The 17,287-nt window shown below is 40.2% G+C and overlaps 1 protein-coding gene across 1 annotated transcript in view; it reads left to right on the top strand.

Moving 5' to 3' along the window:
* The window catches only part of grm5 (glutamate metabotropic receptor 5), a 1,174,932-nt gene that overhangs the window by 1,017,288 nt on the left and 140,357 nt on the right, over nt 1-17,287 (top strand). The gene's annotated exons all lie outside the window — the stretch shown is intronic.

Below are 17,287 nucleotides of genomic sequence, written 5' to 3'. Positions count from 1 at the left end.
TACAAGTGACCCTTCAGATGATTTTGTACCTGCCATCAAGATAACTGCGGTCGAACAACATGAGGAGAGCTAAGCATTGTATCTGCCTGAACTTATAAAAATGTTACAATCTGGAAAAGACCAAAATACATGCCCAATATAGGTCACTCCAATACACTGGTGCCTGCATAATGTTAAATCATGAATCTGTTCCTACAGTTCCAAGGCGGCATCAGAACAACATGTTTTTCAAGATGCTGATAGGCCACCATGAATGCATGGTTAACTATGTACGGGGAAGTCACCTTCCCAGCACAACAGACTGTATTTTGTTTCTTTCAAATAAGACAATCCTGGGATTATTGTGCTTTTCTAAAAGCCACAGCCTGAGCTCCAAGCAGAATTATGAAATGAGTCTGGTACTATTTTTGATAGGTGCTCATTTAGCGAAGTACTGCAGTGTGTGCAGATTTTGTAGTATCACTGTGGCACTTTCAGTAATGTTTATGCTCAGTGGCTGTGTTTGATTGCTCCTCAGTTGTTCTTTACCAACTTGTACATTTGTAAATAAACACAGACGTGTGGGCTCCAGTGCTCCTTCTTTCTTTTGCCAACAACAACTGGATAGGTTTCTGGGTTGCCTTCTATGCCTAAAGGCAGAACTGAGATCCTACATCAGGGGTCCTCAAACTTTTGAAGCAGAGGGCCAGTCCACAATCCTTCAGACTGTTGAGGGGCCGAATTATCATTTGAAAAAAAAATACGAACAAATTCCTATGCACATTGCATATGTCTTATTTGTAATGCAATACAACAATAACAATTAAAGAACAATACAATATTTAACAATGAAAACAATTTTAATCAACATAAACCTATCAGGATTTCAGTGGAAAGTGTGGGCCTGCTACTGGCCAATGAGATAGTCAAGTTAATTAGGATTGTTGTTGTTGTTGTGTGCCTTCAAGTAATTTCAGACTTTGGGCAAGCCTAAGTCTAAAATTAATTCTTTATTTATTTACTACCTTTATTTACTACGTTTATATCCCACCCTTCTCAGCCCAAAGGGGACTCAGAGCAGCTGTATGTACAAACAATATATTATATTATCAGCATAGCACAATATTAGCATTATATATTACTATATTGAACTATACCACTATAAGGTAAAGGTAAAGGTTTTCCCCTAACGTTAAGTCCAGTCATGACTGATTCTGGGGGTTGGTGCTCATCTCCATTTCTAAGCCGAAGAGCCGGCGTTGTCCACAGACACCTCCAAGGCCATGTGGCTGGCATGACTGCATGAAGCGCCGTTACCTTCCCGCCGGAGCGGTGCCTATTGATCTGCTCACATTTGTATGTTTTCGAACTGCTAGGTTGGCAGGAGCTGGAGCTAACAGCGGGCGTTCAAGCCGCTCCCAGGATTTGAAACTGGGACCTTTTGGTCCGCACTATACTGTAATATTATATGTAATATATAATATATAATTAATATTATTATATGGTATTATTATTAGTATTATATTGTATAACATTATAATATTTTTATCAATATTATATGTATATACAATATATTATATTATTAAAGCTGATATAAAATATTATATTGTAAAACTGAGGGCGGGGGCCAGGTAAATGACCTTGGAGGGCCGCATCCGGCCCCCGGGCCTTAGTTTGGGGACCCCTGTCCTACATCAATAATATAGACCATTACTGTATACATATGGAGTTATGAGACCATTGTGCAATGCTACCTTGTTAGGCTGTTGAAGAGTTACACAAGCACATACACACTGCATATCAGTATGCAATACATAGTGTACACCCAGTACAATGGACAACCCTGCTGCACAACCCTGCTTCTGCAACCTTGAATTGAATATTATTATTCTCCATACAACAAAAATGCCTGTCTACATGTGTCTCCAATAAAATGCAGGTTGATGTGTTTTAAAATTCTATACCTAAAGGCATTGGTATAAATTACACAGGCATTATAGATGATGACTTTGGAGGCCAGTGTTTGTTTCCCTGCCCAGTCATGAGTGATCTTTGACAAGTCAGACACCCTCCACTCTTGAAAAACCTATGATAGGGTCACTTTATGGCTGAGCTGAAAGAAGAGACAGGTAATAAATAAAATGTATCATCATCATTATCATCATAAGTTGGGAAAGACTTGAAGACACACAACAACAGCAAATGGCAGTACCGTTAGCCCTCCACATTTGCTGGGCTTAAAACTGCAGGAACACCCTGGAAAAAATGCAAATAAAAAAGGATTGTGTACAACTCTATGGACAATATTTTTAACCTCACAAGCTCTATAGATATGTTAGACTATAATTCCTATCCACTCTTCCTGGTGTAAATAGTGTTGGCTCGTGGCTTCCATGTTGGTGAGGAGGTGCATCAGCTTCTGGTTTCAATTTGAATGTTAGCAAAGATGGATCCTATTTTAGCAGCAACAACTTGGATAATTCATTCAAAGTTCACACTAAAACCTAGAGTCAATTCAATCACAACTAATATAGAAGTCACCAGTAATCACTGGTTTGTGGTCAAACACTTCTACAAGGTGTGAGCTTGAGGAAAGCTTGCCTATGCTGTCTAAATCCCAACCTTCTTTCTTTACTTCATCCTTCCCTGAAGCCCAAGCTAGAAGGAATGCTATCAGCAAACACAACTGGTGGCAATTATAGATTGGTGCCAGAGCTTTTAACCTTCCTAGCAACTTCAAAACACTCCTGTCATATCACAGTATGGCATCTCTTCTCATCGAAATACACAAAAGCGATCATTAATTTCAAAAGCCATCTCTTAACTATCAGTTACTCTTGTGTCTTCTTTGTTGTTGAGCCTTCCACTATAATTACCACTAATTTAGCTTCCACCAGTACCTTTTGTTTAAACACACTTGTGTCAATCACTTATCACATTTCTATCCCCCCCCAATAGTAGATCTGTTTGTTGTTATAACATGCCTGCAAGTTCATAGGATCTTATTGACAATCCCCCCCCCCCCCAGTAGGATTGCTGTAGTTGCAACTAATAATAGGACTGAGGCCCATATTTCAATCCTTTGTGCAGTACTGGTAAGTAGATATCACTCACATCAGTGGCCATTTTAGAATACAATTTGGAAAAACTCATGGCTGACTAGGGGATTCTAGGGGTTGTAGTTCTAAAAGTAACTCTTCTAAACTTTGCCCAGGAATAACCAATAATTCAACATTTGGGGAGCATATGAGATACCAGCTTATCAGGCTTCATATAAAAGGCTCTTTCATAGAAGAACTACTACAAGACAGAAGATGCTGCTCCACTGACAGATCATATCTCACAAATAAAAGTTAATTGGGCATATTTTGAAACTTATTTTTACACTTAATTCTGCAGAAACAGAGAGATTTAGATTGCAATCCTGTAAATGTTTACCTGTGATTAAGCTTCACTTCTTGCTTCTGTTATATATATATATATATATATATATATATATATATATATATACACATACACACACACATATACATACATACACACACACACACACACACACACACATATATACAGAGTCTTGCAACAGTGGAAGCTACTCAATATTGCTTTGCAATGGGTAAATCCTTGTTCCATTATTTTGTAGAATCAGGGTGTTTTTTCCCATTCTTTCTGAGCTTCTGGGAGAAAACAACCGTATAATTGTAAACCCAATCAACAATTGGGCTACACAGTTTACAGAAAACCTACACACAGAGATAGATATCTACATAAATACTCCAAACATCACCCAGGTCAAAAAAGAAGCACAATTAAAGCCCTGGCACGCATGGAAAAGGATTCTGCAAACCCCACCTCCTCCAAAGTGAACTGAACCACCAGAACTGGGCTCTCCAGGCCAATGGAGACTCCAACACTGACATCAGAAGGGCTGCAAGACCAAGAACAAGCCACAAGAGTAAAGACAAAGATCCACCCAGAGGAAAAGTGTTTTTACCATACATCAAAGGAACTACTGACCGCATAAGTGAACTGATGATGAATCACTATCTACAAACTATCTACATACTCACTAAGAAAACCCAACAAATGCTACATTTAGCAAAGGACAAGAGGGATCCTCTCACCACTGCAAAAGTCTACCGTATATCATGCAGACGTGGACAAGTCTACATAAGGACCACCAAATGCAGCAATGTCCAAACACGAATCAAGGAACATGAAAGGCACTGTAGACTAATTCAACCAGAGAAATCAGCCATAGCAGAGCACTTGGTGAACCAACCTGGATACAGCATATTATTGGAGAACACAGAAAGGCTGGACCACTCTAACAACCACCATGTCAGACTACACAGAGAAGCCAATGAAATCTACAAACATGTGGACAATTTCAACAGAAAGGAGGAAACTATGAAAATGAACAAAATCTGGCTACCAGTATTTAAAAAACTTAGGACAGTAAGTAAACAACAATGCTCAGAAGACAGGGAAATTCCAGACAAGAAACAATCAGGGCCAGTTTTGTGTGTGTGTGTGTGTGTGTGTGTGTGTGTGTGTGTGTGTGTGTCAGGAGCAACCTGAGTTGCTTCTGGTGTGAGAGAATTGGCCGTCTGCAAGGACGTTGCCCAGGAGACGCCTGGATGTTTTGATGTTTTTGCCATCCTTGTGGGAGGCTTCTCTCATGTCCCCGCATGGAGCTGGAGCTGATAGAGGGAGCTCATCCACGCTATCCCCGGGGTGGGATTCGAACCTGGCAGCTTTCAGGTCAGCAACCCAACCTTCAAGTCACAAGGCTTTACTCCTCTACGCCACCGGGGGCTCCTAGGGCCATTTAACACCTCCCAACAAAGAATTCCCCCAGGCAGTAAGCAACCAGGCTTTGAAGCTGCCAGGCTATTCAGTGCTAATCAAGGTGGTTAACAGCAACATTCAGACTTGCCTCCAACAGACAAGAGTTCTTTCTCCGACCCTGGACATTCCACAGATATATAAACCCCACTTTCCTAGTTTCCAACAGACCTCACAACCTCTGAGGGTGCCTGCCATAGATATGGGTGAAACGTCAGGAGAGAATGCTTCTGGAACATGGCCATAAAACCCGGAAAACTCACAGCAACCCAAACCTATAATTTTTCTCCCAGGAAGGTTCAGCAAGCCCCCAAAAGCCAAACTGAGGGGACCACCAGAGGGAGCCCTAGGAATGTAGCAAAAGGATTATGATGATAGGAAACATGTTGGTCCACCACAGGAAAATGAACCATAGATTGGGAACCTTACTGTTGTTGTCTTTTAAACTATGGCCCAGCAAAACATTACAAAACTGAGCACTCACCTTTCCCATTTCACAAATTTGGCAGCCCAGAGACCAAGAATCCTGTACATGCCAACTCAGAAGTAAACCCATTGAACAAATTGAATCTACTATCAAAAAACTGGACAGAACAAAAGTATATTATAGAAACAATATAATCCATACAATACAATCTATTATTAGGAAAATAAGTTCTGTTTAATCAATACGACATAACTCACAAAATAGGCAAGTCAAGTTATATTGACTCCACAGATTTCTTGGGATTTTTCTTCATCAAGGATTGGTTAGGGATGATTTGTCATTGCCTTCCTCTGAAATATAGCCTATAGAACCTGCTATTCCTTGGTGATCTATCTTCCAAATAGTAATTTGCCCTGATCGTGCTTAGTTTCCATGATCAGGTGGGATTACAAAATAAGTATGTCTTTCATATCCATAACTTCCTGGGTTTACCATGGAAATGTGGAATTGCAGATAATAGCGAAACCAACTAAAAACAGAAATGGTAGTGAGAACATCTCTCTGCCATTTCTAGGTCTTCCAGTATCACTATATGATCAATATCTTTTTTAAGACAACAGACCACACAACCTCTGAGAATGCCTGCCATAGATATGCGTGAAACGTCAGGAGAGAATGCTTCTGGAACATGGCCATACAGCCCGGAATACTCACAGCAACCCAGTGATTCCAGCCATGAAAGCCTTTGACAACACAAAAGGGAATAGTATTGTTTTTAATTTTACAAAACAATATTCCTCTTATGGCTGCGAAGTGAAATAAGGGACACGGCTTCTGTATCCTTTCAGCTTGTATAGAAAAGGGAATTTCAACAGGTGCTTGCAGGATTAGCAACACCTGTTGAAATTCCCTTTTCTACACAATTGTTACAAGTATATGAAGATACAGATATCCCCTTCCTACATAGGGTGGCCTTGAAGCATCTTCTTTTCCCTGCAAAACAGACAAAAAATCCAGCCAAAAATACATTCCCTACATTTCATTTCTTTTTTGGAAAAGAAAACACCACAAATTGGATTATGTCTTCCAGGAAATTGTTAAAATTGCGCAAGATTTTTTCAAACTAGGCTGTGTTAGTTGCCGTTTATAAACCACTCCAATTGCTAACCGCTTGATAGTGGAAGCATATTTTTCTATCCCGGAATAATAGAACTGTATTTTCAGATAAACAGCACAATTATCAAGAAATTGAGATTGAAGGGAATCTAATGACCTTTTGAGGCAATTAACACTGGCCATGATATAAATATATCCAAGGCCAGGCCTTCTTATCTAGAGAGGAGCTATTGAATGTTGAAGTACCCAAAGAAGAAGGACACTTAAGAGGTTGGGATGCAGACAGTGGTGATAAGGCAAAGAGGAAAAATTGCAGGAGACAAGTGCCTTTTTCCTGCTCTGTTCTTTTTCAAACATTGCAGTTAGCTTTACCTGATGTAGAGGTAATCACTGCAAAGAAGGGAGAATATAGCTGAACTAGTAAAGGAAAAAGTTTGCAATAAAACAAGTGAGTGATCCAGAGTAAAGCAAAGCAAAACAAACATACGCCGAAGGTGAACTATAAATCCCAGCAACTACAACTCCCAAATGCCAAGATCTATTTTCTCCAAACTCTACCAGTGTTCACATTTGGGCATATTGAGTATCCATGCCAAATTTGGTTAAGATCCATCATTGTTTGAGTCCACAGTGCTCTCTGGACGTAGGTGAACTACAACTCCAAAACTCAAGGTCAATACCCACCAAACCCTTCCAGTATTTTCTGTTGTTCATGGCAGTTCTGTGTGCCAAGTTTGGTTCAATTCCATCGTTGGTAGAGTTCAGGATGCTCTTTGATTCTAGGTGAACGATAAATCCCAGGAACTACAACTCCCAATGACAAAATCAATACCCTCCCAAACCCACCAGTATTCAAATTTGGGCGTTATTGGGTATTTGTGCCAAATTTGGTCCAGTGAATGAAAATGCACCCTGCACATAAGATATTTACATTACAATTCATAACAGTAGTCAAATTAAAGTTATGAAATAGCAACGAAAATAATTTTATGGTTGGGGATCACCATAACATGTGGAACCGTATTAAGGGGTTGTGGCATTAGGAAAATTGAGAACCACTGATTTAGAAGGTCAGCTCTATTTAGGACTAAGCAACAGTGATGCAGTAGGTCTACTGTATTTGGTACCAATCAGTATTGATTCAATAGGTCTCCTCTATTTGAGAGTACATAACCAATATTGATTCAGTGGACCCATTCTCTTTGGAACTAATCAAAATTGATACAATAGATATACTCTATTTGTCACTAACCAACACTGATTCAGTAAATCTACTTTATTTTACACTAACCAATATGAATTTGTTGGGTTATCTAACAATCATACATGCATTTTCAATGTGGGATGGTTTATGTAGTTAGTTTTGTTTGTTGCTTAGTAACCCGAGCCAAACTGCATTCCAAAGTTGATGGCACCATTTTAGGGGTTTTACATGTGATGTGGGAAATGGGAGTATACTTCCTAGAGACATACAGGAAGTTACATATGCCTTTAGAATTTGGAGTATAAAAGGAGAGACTTTTTTTTGTTCTCTCTCTTGATCCTGCCATGCGGCCTGCTGATACCTTTTGTTAAGAGATATGTAGTATCTGGTCCATGAGGTCACGAAAAGTCGGAAACAACTAAATGACTGAGCAGCAGCAGTAGTATCCCAAACTGTATTCTTTGGAACTAAGATGTTTTTACCTGTATGACCATCATCATACAAGATTGTGAGTAAACATACTTTTACTATTTTACTTTTGGTGTCTCTGATGTTTATTTATGCGCATGACTCTTTAAAGAGAAAGGGAGGCTGACTATTTGTTTTTTCTTACCTCTGCTCATATAAACCCTTAGCCATTTTCGTTTTTGCTACTCTGCACCAATATCTAACCATATTGGTATCATAATCCTAACAGATTGTGATCATATTTTCTAATAAATTCATGAGCTCTGTTTTATTTGGGACTAACCAATATTGATTCAGCAGATCTGCTCTGTTTGTTACTAACCAAAGGGTTCTAGTTAAAGCAATCCTTGTTACAGAGAGTTGAAAACTTTGTTTCAATTTTATTTTGGAATTAAATCAATGATGTTCACGGATTTCTTCATTGATTCAACAAGTGTTGTTTGGCTTTTGTTAATAGCTTCTGTTTTTATGTTTATGCACTTTTAGTATCCAGGAACACTGTATATACATTCCTGGACTTCACATGGATACATGAAACAGTGAATAGTAGTGAATTATATGATTCTATGATTCTATTGAAATGAAAAACTTCTGGCCCAAAGATTCCATGGATTCAGACATAGTGCCTTGATGTCAGCAGAAGGTAGTCCTTATAGGGATAGGGACAAGAAGAACCTCCCACTTTTGGTGGTAACTGAACTGTGTGAAAATCTTCTCATTTGGTGTCAAAGATAGAGCCTCATGGAAAAGCAATAGCTTAAATGGTAACTTCATAGCTGGTAGGCTGTTAGGAATTGTGGGAGCTGAAGTCCAAAATACCTGGAGGGCCAAAGTTTGCCCATGCCTGCTATAAAGTGTTCAATGTATGTAAAATGGCCATTCACTTATTTCAGAGACTGTTATATAAAACTGGGATGATATCATACTGTCTTTTGATTTGGGATGTTGGACTTTGTGCATCAACATGTCTGAAAGGCATGGTATTAGGAAGAGAACAGATGTATAAAAACAGCACTTTATCATTGTCACCACCACAATTTTATTGTTTATTGAAACAATAGATCACAAATTAATAAGAATTAGCTCTGTCTCAAATACTTTTAGTAATCCCAGCTAATGCTGAGCTGAAATGGGATTTATATAAGTGTTGACTCATTATTCAGTTGTTGATTCAATGCGTCTTCTCCAGTGGAGATACTAACCAAATTCAGGCCATGATTATATTGTGTCAGTGTTTTATAACAGCCTCGTAACAGGCATAATTAGGCACTAGCACAGCATTCAATTTGGCACATTTCTAGTTTTTTTCCCCTAGACCAATACAGAACCTCCCACAAGACTTTATTTTTCCCTATGCTAAATGAAATTTACTTTATTATCCAGAAACCAAAGTTACCCAGTGCCAATGCAATGGACTATGTGTGTACGTGCCTTCAAGTCTCCTTCAACCAATTGCAAACCCATAAATTGTATAGGGATTTCTTAGATAAAGAACACGGGGAGATAGTTTTGCCAGTTACATCCCCTTAAATACCGTGTTTCCCCGAAAATAAGACAGTGTCTTATATTATTTTTTGCTCCCAAAGATGTGCTAGGTCTTATTTTTAGGGGATGTCTTATTTTTCCATGAAGAAGAATTCACATTTATTGTTGAACAAAAAAATGAACATTTATTATATACTGTACAGTAGTTGTCATCACAAACCAACATAACCAAACTAGACAAACTATGACTCCTGTCAAGAATTTCTTGTTACTACTGTATAAATATAAATAATATAACATTTTAATATATTATTACCATTATTTCCATGTACAACTGGTATGTACATTTACCGGTCCTGCAAGTTCTGGTGTTTTTTTTGGCGGGCACCGGGCATGCTTCCAAACAAAAACTTTGCTAGGTCTTACTTTTGGGGGAAGCCTTATATTTAGCAATTCAGCAAAACCTCTGCTAGGTCTTATTTTTTGGGGATGTCTTATTTTCAGGGAAACAGGGTATAACCTACAGCACTTGATATTCATTGGTGGACTCCCATCCAAGTACCAATCAGGGCTAGCTCTGCATGGTTTCCAAGACCAGACAGGATCTGGAGCCTTTGCAGTATTTAGGCCCATGAAGTAGTTAGAACTAGGTTCAACTTCTCCATGACAATGAAACTAAATTTGGGCAGTTACCATTACTCCAACCTACCTCATCCATATGTTGTGAGGATAAGGCCAAGGATGAGGGTATGTATGTGTCTCAGTGTGTTGTTTTTAAGCTGTTTTGTGTCCACTGTAGCAACTTAGACTGTGCTGTTGAACAATTAAATGGATGATTGTAAATTTATTTGACACAGTCAGTGTCTGAAGCAATTAGAAGTGGCCTTCTTTCCCTGTCCCTTGGCTAGTTACAAACTCAGGGTGAACGGCTCCCAATTACGTTTTCTTAGAACTCATTTATTCGGTTGGCCAAGTGTAACATTCCAGATAATTAACAACCTTTTGTTCCTGCTCCCTTCAAAGAAAACGAGCAAGCTCTATTACTTGGTGTCCCAAGGAGGTGAGCAGTACTTAATTGATTTGCTGACATGGACCAGCACACCCTGTTCTTTTCACACTTGCAATAGTAATCATCTCCCAATTTTCAAAGGGCTGATTGTAAATGAAAGCCTTTGGTTTCTTAGAATGAATGGCAATCTTCTATGATAGAGTTTCCTTGCTGTGGTTCAACTCACTTCATTTGTTTATACCTGTTGCCCATATCATCCTTGCTACTAGTTTAAAATGTCCTCAAGGGTTTTCAAGTCCGCACTTGAAACAAATCCACAAGGAGAGCAAAACTGAGCAATGCGGGTGTGCTCACATATAGTTGCGTGTTAGAACAATTGGTCAGTTTTGCTTTGTTCTACATTCCAAGTTGTATATGTTTGTTTTAATTTGAGCTTTTCCTGTCTAGGAGATGAACAAATTTTTGAATGTTAGCAAAATCTTGCCAAATGAATTGAAAAAAAATCTCCTTTTTGTATTGGTTAAATATCCCTTATCCAAATTTTGAAATCCAAAGTACAATCATCTCTCTACATTGGGTTGCTGTGAGTTTTCCAGGCTATATGGCGATATTCCAGAAGCATTCTCTTCTGGCATTTTGCCCATATTCCTTATCCAAATTTTGAAATCCGAAGTGGCAGGCATCCTCAGAGGTTGTGATGTCTATTGGAAACATTCATACATGCCTCCAACAAACAAGAGTTCTTTCTCCCACCCTGGACATTATTCCACAGATATATAAATCCCACTTGCCTAGTTTCCAACAGACCTCATAACCTTTGAGGATGCCTGCCTGCCATAGATATTAGGCTTGCTCAAATAATTCGTTTTCCCCGTTTACCGTTATTGATTCGTTATTTTCAATTGTTTTGAAGCAATATCGAACCTTGGTTGTCCACACGTCTGGATATCGCGGTTTCGAATCGCGAGAGGCCGTTTTTTCTAATTTCTTCGTTTTTTTCGTTAAGAAAAAAGAGCTTTTGCAAAGCACCCAAACTCCTTTCCTTTTTCCCCTCAGCCAATGGGAGGCTCAGCCAATGGGAGGGGGCGAGGGGGAAGGAGGCCGAGGAGGAGGAGGAAGACGGAGGGGGGAAATGGCCGCCGCCGCCGCCGCCTCGCCTCAGCTCAGTGCATTAATTAATTGGGCCTTAATGAGCCCCCTTCCAAGCCAAACCCACCAGAGAAACACCCTCAATGCAAACCTTGCAACGTCCTTCTCTCCTTCTTGGACACAAAGGCAAAGGGAGGAGGCACTTCGGGTTCCCAAGCGACCTGAAAAGAGCCATAGAGAAAGGGAGAGCCAGTGCGCATGCTCCACCCTCCAAGGCACACAAGGGGGGAGTTCGCATGGGAGCCGGAAGTGTTGGGGCCTCCGTCCCTCCCTTGCTTTTCCTCTTTGGTCTCCCTATCTTGAACACAGAACACGCATGAAAAAAAACACACCATAATTTCACAATATATAGTTTAAATAACAAAAGGAAGAGGAAGGAAGAGGCCCGGGATGCGAGGGGGTGTGGGCCAGGCCCGTCCTCGGCTGCTCCCAGGGGCCCAGATTCGCACCCTCCCTCCCCCCAATACAGGTCTCCAGTCCATACCACGCTACATGAACTTGAATGGATACTGTGGTTGTGTTGTCGAAAGCTTTCATGGCCGGGATCACACTGTTGTGGTATGTATTCCGGGCTCTATGGCCATGTGCCAGAAGCATTCTCTCCTGACGTTTCACCCACATCTGTGGCAGACATAGAGGTTTTGACGTCTGTGCGAAGCTAGGCAAGTGGGGTTTATATATCTGTGGAAGGTCCAGGGTGGGAGAAAGAACTCTTGTCTGTGGGAGGCAAGTGTGAATGTTGCAATTGGTCACCTTGATTAGCATTGAATAGCCTTGCAGCTTCAAAGCCTGGCTGCTTCCTACCTGGGGGAATCCTTTGTTGGGAGGTATTAGCTGGCCCTGATTGTTTCCTGTCTGGAATTCCCATTTTCTGGGTGTTTCTGGGAAGGTAATGGCACTCCATGTAGTCATGCCGGCCACATGACCTTGGAGGTGTCTATGGACAACACTGGCTCTTGGGCTTAGAAATGGAGATGAGCACCAACCCCCAGAGTCAGACATGACTGAACTTAACGTCAAGGGATACCTTTACCTTTACCTACACACACACACACACACACACACACACACACACACACACACAAGCAGGGACTATATATATATATATATATACACACAATATATATCACACACACACCAATTTAACAAAGTTTCAGCCACAAAAACAAAGTTTCTGAAGTAGAACAATGACTTTCACAGTAAAGACAACCCAATTTAACAGGAAATAAGACTTTCAAACCAGGAACAGATTACTGCAATTATTAAAAAAAGGTTTATTATAAAAGCTATGAAAATTTGCCAAAAATCAGAGGATAAGGGAAACGTTCCACATTTTGGTGAGCTATCAGTGTTAAATGTGTTCTACCACTGTACCAAGTTTGAAGAAGATCACTCAAAAAATGAGGGCGGGAGAGCCCCCTAAGTCCCCCCCCTTTCGGGCTGTTTTTGGGCCACCGCGCATGCGCGTCCGCCATTAACGAATTAATTTAGAAAATAACGAATTTTCGTTAATTTCGAAAAATTTTGGGGGCCAAATTCGTTATTAGCAACAAAAACGAAAAACTGCCCCCTCTAGTTTTGAAACGAGTTTAGAATCAAATTTTTCATGGATCGATCAAGCCTAATAGATATGGGTGAAATGTCAGGAGGGAATGCTTCTGGAACATGGCCATAAAGCTCAGAAAACTCATATCAACCCAGTGATTCTGGACATGAAAGCTTTTGACAAGACATCTCTCTACATTCATTGGGGTTTGGGGCATAAGACCCATTTGAAAGGGAAAACCCCAAATTGTAAAAATTCTATTTTCCTTTTTGTATTGTATATGTATTGGTATTGTGTAGATCTCAATAAATATGTTTTAAATGCTATTTTTTAAAATGACAAAACACCTCTCTAGGAATTATTAGGTTCACCAGTACAACTGTACGGTCTATTAACACTCAAGGTGAGCATAGAATCACACTAAAGGACCTAGAAATTCCAAGAGAGAAAATTTTAATCAAATCCATGAATAATCAAATCTGCAAAAATTAAACCTGAAAATATGGAGAGTTGACTGTACTCTAAATCCATCCATGTGCGTCGCTAGGCTTCCTGGTAAGAGTAAGATTCCACATCAAGTTAACTGAATGCACTTACATCTCCATTTGCTGCAACTGAAGTAAGCCAAGGAAGAAAGTGGGAGGAGAAGAGACTATATAACATTTTAAAAGCAGTCAGAACAATGGAAGGGGCTGTCTTTGCCAAATAAAGAGAGTCAGAAAGCAAGTGATTGGCTTGCCATAAATCAGCGTTGGCTTGAAGACACATTGTCCTGATTTGTCTCTCAAGAACAGCCTTAAAGTAACATGCTAAGTAAATGAAAACTGTTTTACTTCAGCAAACATAAAGAACAGCACATGCAGTTGTATAATGCAAAAGAAAGCAAAGAAGTCTCAGTATAAACACATTTCTTAAGTCTCTGGTAAATTCCCAAATCAAACAGCAGTCTCACTTCAGACAATGAAACAGCAATAAATCTTTAGAAGCAGTTTCCCAAATGCAGACTTGAAGCAGGCACAATGGGAGCGAAGGCTTAAGCATTCGAGTCAGTTTGTTACCAGCAAAACTGACTACAGCTGCTTCTGATTTATAGCCCTGGGTTCCCCAATGCTGCTAGGGCGGTTCCCAATTACTTTAGCATTTCTTGCAGCTATTCTACCTGAACGGTGTCTCTGCTCTGTTTCCTTTCTCCTTTCCTGAAATGTGGGTACTTGCAAAATCTCCTCCTCAGATTCCAAATCCCCCTCTAATTCCTGAACACTTTCCTGCTCCCCTTCCTCTTCTAAAGATGAGGAATCCCTAACACACATAACACATTTCCTAAGGCAGTGGTTCCTAACCTAACCGCAGTATCCTAAGGGTTCCATGTGAACTTCCCAGGAGTTCCAAGACCTCTTCAAGAAAACAAATAAAATAAATGAAATTAAAGAACCAGGATGTTTAAAGGTGCTAAATGTACTTCTAAAAACCTATGAGAACCTTGTTAGAGACTTCATTCGTGTACCATTTTGCTTTCAGAGTAGTCATCCGCAGATCTATTTACAAATAAATCTGTGTATTTCTATCTCCCTGCCTCCTAGTTCCTCGGAAAAACCAGCCCTTGGTGGTTCCACAGGGTTTGCCTTCTTTAAAAGGGGGCATCGCAACTGGGCCTCTTTAGTTTTTAAAATACAATGCCTTTGCATGGACATTGCACAATTGTTTCGGTATCTCTTAACTTAATATTCCCTTACTATCAATCTGGGGGCCCTAGTGGCACAGTCTGTTAAAAAGTGCTGAGCTGCTGAACTTGTGGACCAAAAGGTCCCAGGTTCAAATCCCGGGAGTGGAAGAAGTGCCCAGCTCCTGCCAACCTAGCAGTTCGAAAACATGCAAATGTGAGTAGATCAATAGGTACTGCTCCTCACTGACCCTAATCAACCCCTCCCCATTTTTGATTGACTAGAAGGGTTCTCTGTGTAGCACTCTCTTCTCATCTGGCCATTGGGGATGAATCCCAGGTCTTCTTCAAAACTCAGCTGCATAATAATAGCCCCCTATGCTCCTTCTTTCTCCTGCTCCCTTGTTTTTTTCCATTGCTTGAAAACTTCTCTTCTTATGGGCAAGGCGTTATGTATTAAGCTGGCTCTCCACCAAGATGTGCTAACAAGTGGCAATAGAGAGAAGCATTCTAAATATGCATTGTGTCTTCTCGGAAGGGGGAGTTTAAAGCTGGCACATTTCAAGGCTTGCCTCTACAAAGTCATAAGCAGAAAGAAGTGGCAGTGGGCAATAATAGGAAAAGAGGGAACTCTGACAATTGATGGCTTGTACTTCCCTTGCAAAACAAACCCTTAGCAAGGCTATCCCCTACTTTCTTCCCACTGAAAATTTTTCTTCATAGTACAAATGTAGGCTGACATAATGCCATGTTCGCCACCAACAACAACCCTATACACACACACTCAACAATGTCAAATAAATAATTTAGTTTCCAAATGAAAAGAGAAATCTTCCATGTCACAAGGTACCAGATTGGAAACTGGAGAGGGCTCCCATACCTTTGATGATAGAAGAGCCAGTGTGGTGTACTGGTTTGAGTATTGGACTAGACCTTCTTGCTTTTGTGCATGGAACAGGGAAAGGAATACCAACATGTTCTTTGTCTCAGGTAGCGGATCTTGGAATAGCCCATACTCAATGCATATAGAGATGCGTTATTTTTATTGGGTGATCTTGCAATACACTCTTGTTTACACATTTAGTTGCCATGTCAGAACCTGGAAAAGATTGCTATTTTGGAGTACAAATACAAGAATCCACCGGTAGTCTTGCTTCTGGGATTCTGGAACCTAGAGTCCTAAAAATTAACTTCTGACCTCATCATAGTCTACCCAACTGAACCTTCCTTGCATGAATGGAGTAGTCTAGCCATGTGCAGATTCTTATAGAAAACTGCTGCAATCCTTTGGTATCATATTGACTGACAGATTTTTTAAAAAAATCTCAGAAATTGACAAGCATTTGGCATGCTCTGACAACAATCACTCAGTCTTCCTGTCCCAAAAGATGACAGTGTAGCTACAAAAAAAGACATTGAAAAGCAGAAACATATCCACAGAAAGACGAGGAAGAGACCTGGAAACCAAGTCTTGGCTTTTTTAACTTGAGAAAGACTGGGAGATGACATGATAAATATCTGAAAGGATATCATGTAGAAGATGTGGTGAGCTTTCCCCCTGTTGCTCCAAAGATAATCAATGGATTCAAATTACATAAAAAGATTCCAACTAAACTTTAGGAAGAGATCTCTTACTGTAAAAACTATTCAACAAAACAAATAGACTTCCTCAGAAGGTGGTGGACTCTCCTTCTCTGGAGGTCTTTCAACAGAGGTTGGATTAACATCTTTCAGGAGTGCTTTAGCCGTGGGGTCCTACACGGCAGGAAGTTGGGCTGGATGTCCCTTGAAACACCTACCAATTCTGATCTCTAGACCAGAGAGTGGAAATGGGTGCTTTTCCAGATGTTAGTACATTGTACCTTGTCTCCTTCTCTATATTAGATTCTCCAGCATGTCTCAATCCTACTGTCAAAGAGGAGTGGGGAAAGAGCAGCCCACAGGCCCTTTGTGGCCCTTGAGATCTGAATGTACAGCCCCACAAATCATGCAAAGCCATGATTTGCAAAGCCTACAAAAACTCTCAAGCCATGATTAATTTGGAAGTGATGCAAAATCACTTCTGGTCATGTCAGGCATGTAATTGCATCCAATCAGGGAATGTGAAATGAAAAACAATTATAAAAGCAAGCTGAAATCCTTAGCTAGCAGAAGCTCTAATTTACAACTATACCTTTACTCTTTTCAGTCATTTTATCTGGCTCAAATTACATGTGATGCTTAACTCCAATATTCTTTTCCCTACAGTGGAACAACCTTCTTTGGTTCACTCTGAATGGCCCTGCTAGGACCAGGCCTTTCTAGTGCCTAAAATTTCCTAAAATTAGGAAATCTTGTAGAGGGAGAAGCAGGAACCCTCCCCGTTCAATCCTTCTTGCAGAGATAATTTGTTTACA

This window comes from Anolis carolinensis, chromosome 3 (genome assembly GCF_035594765.1).
Source record: "Anolis carolinensis isolate JA03-04 chromosome 3, rAnoCar3.1.pri, whole genome shotgun sequence".
Taxonomy (NCBI): Eukaryota; Metazoa; Chordata; class Lepidosauria; order Squamata; family Dactyloidae; genus Anolis; species Anolis carolinensis.
This window is presented reverse-complemented; position numbering and strand designations above follow the sequence as displayed.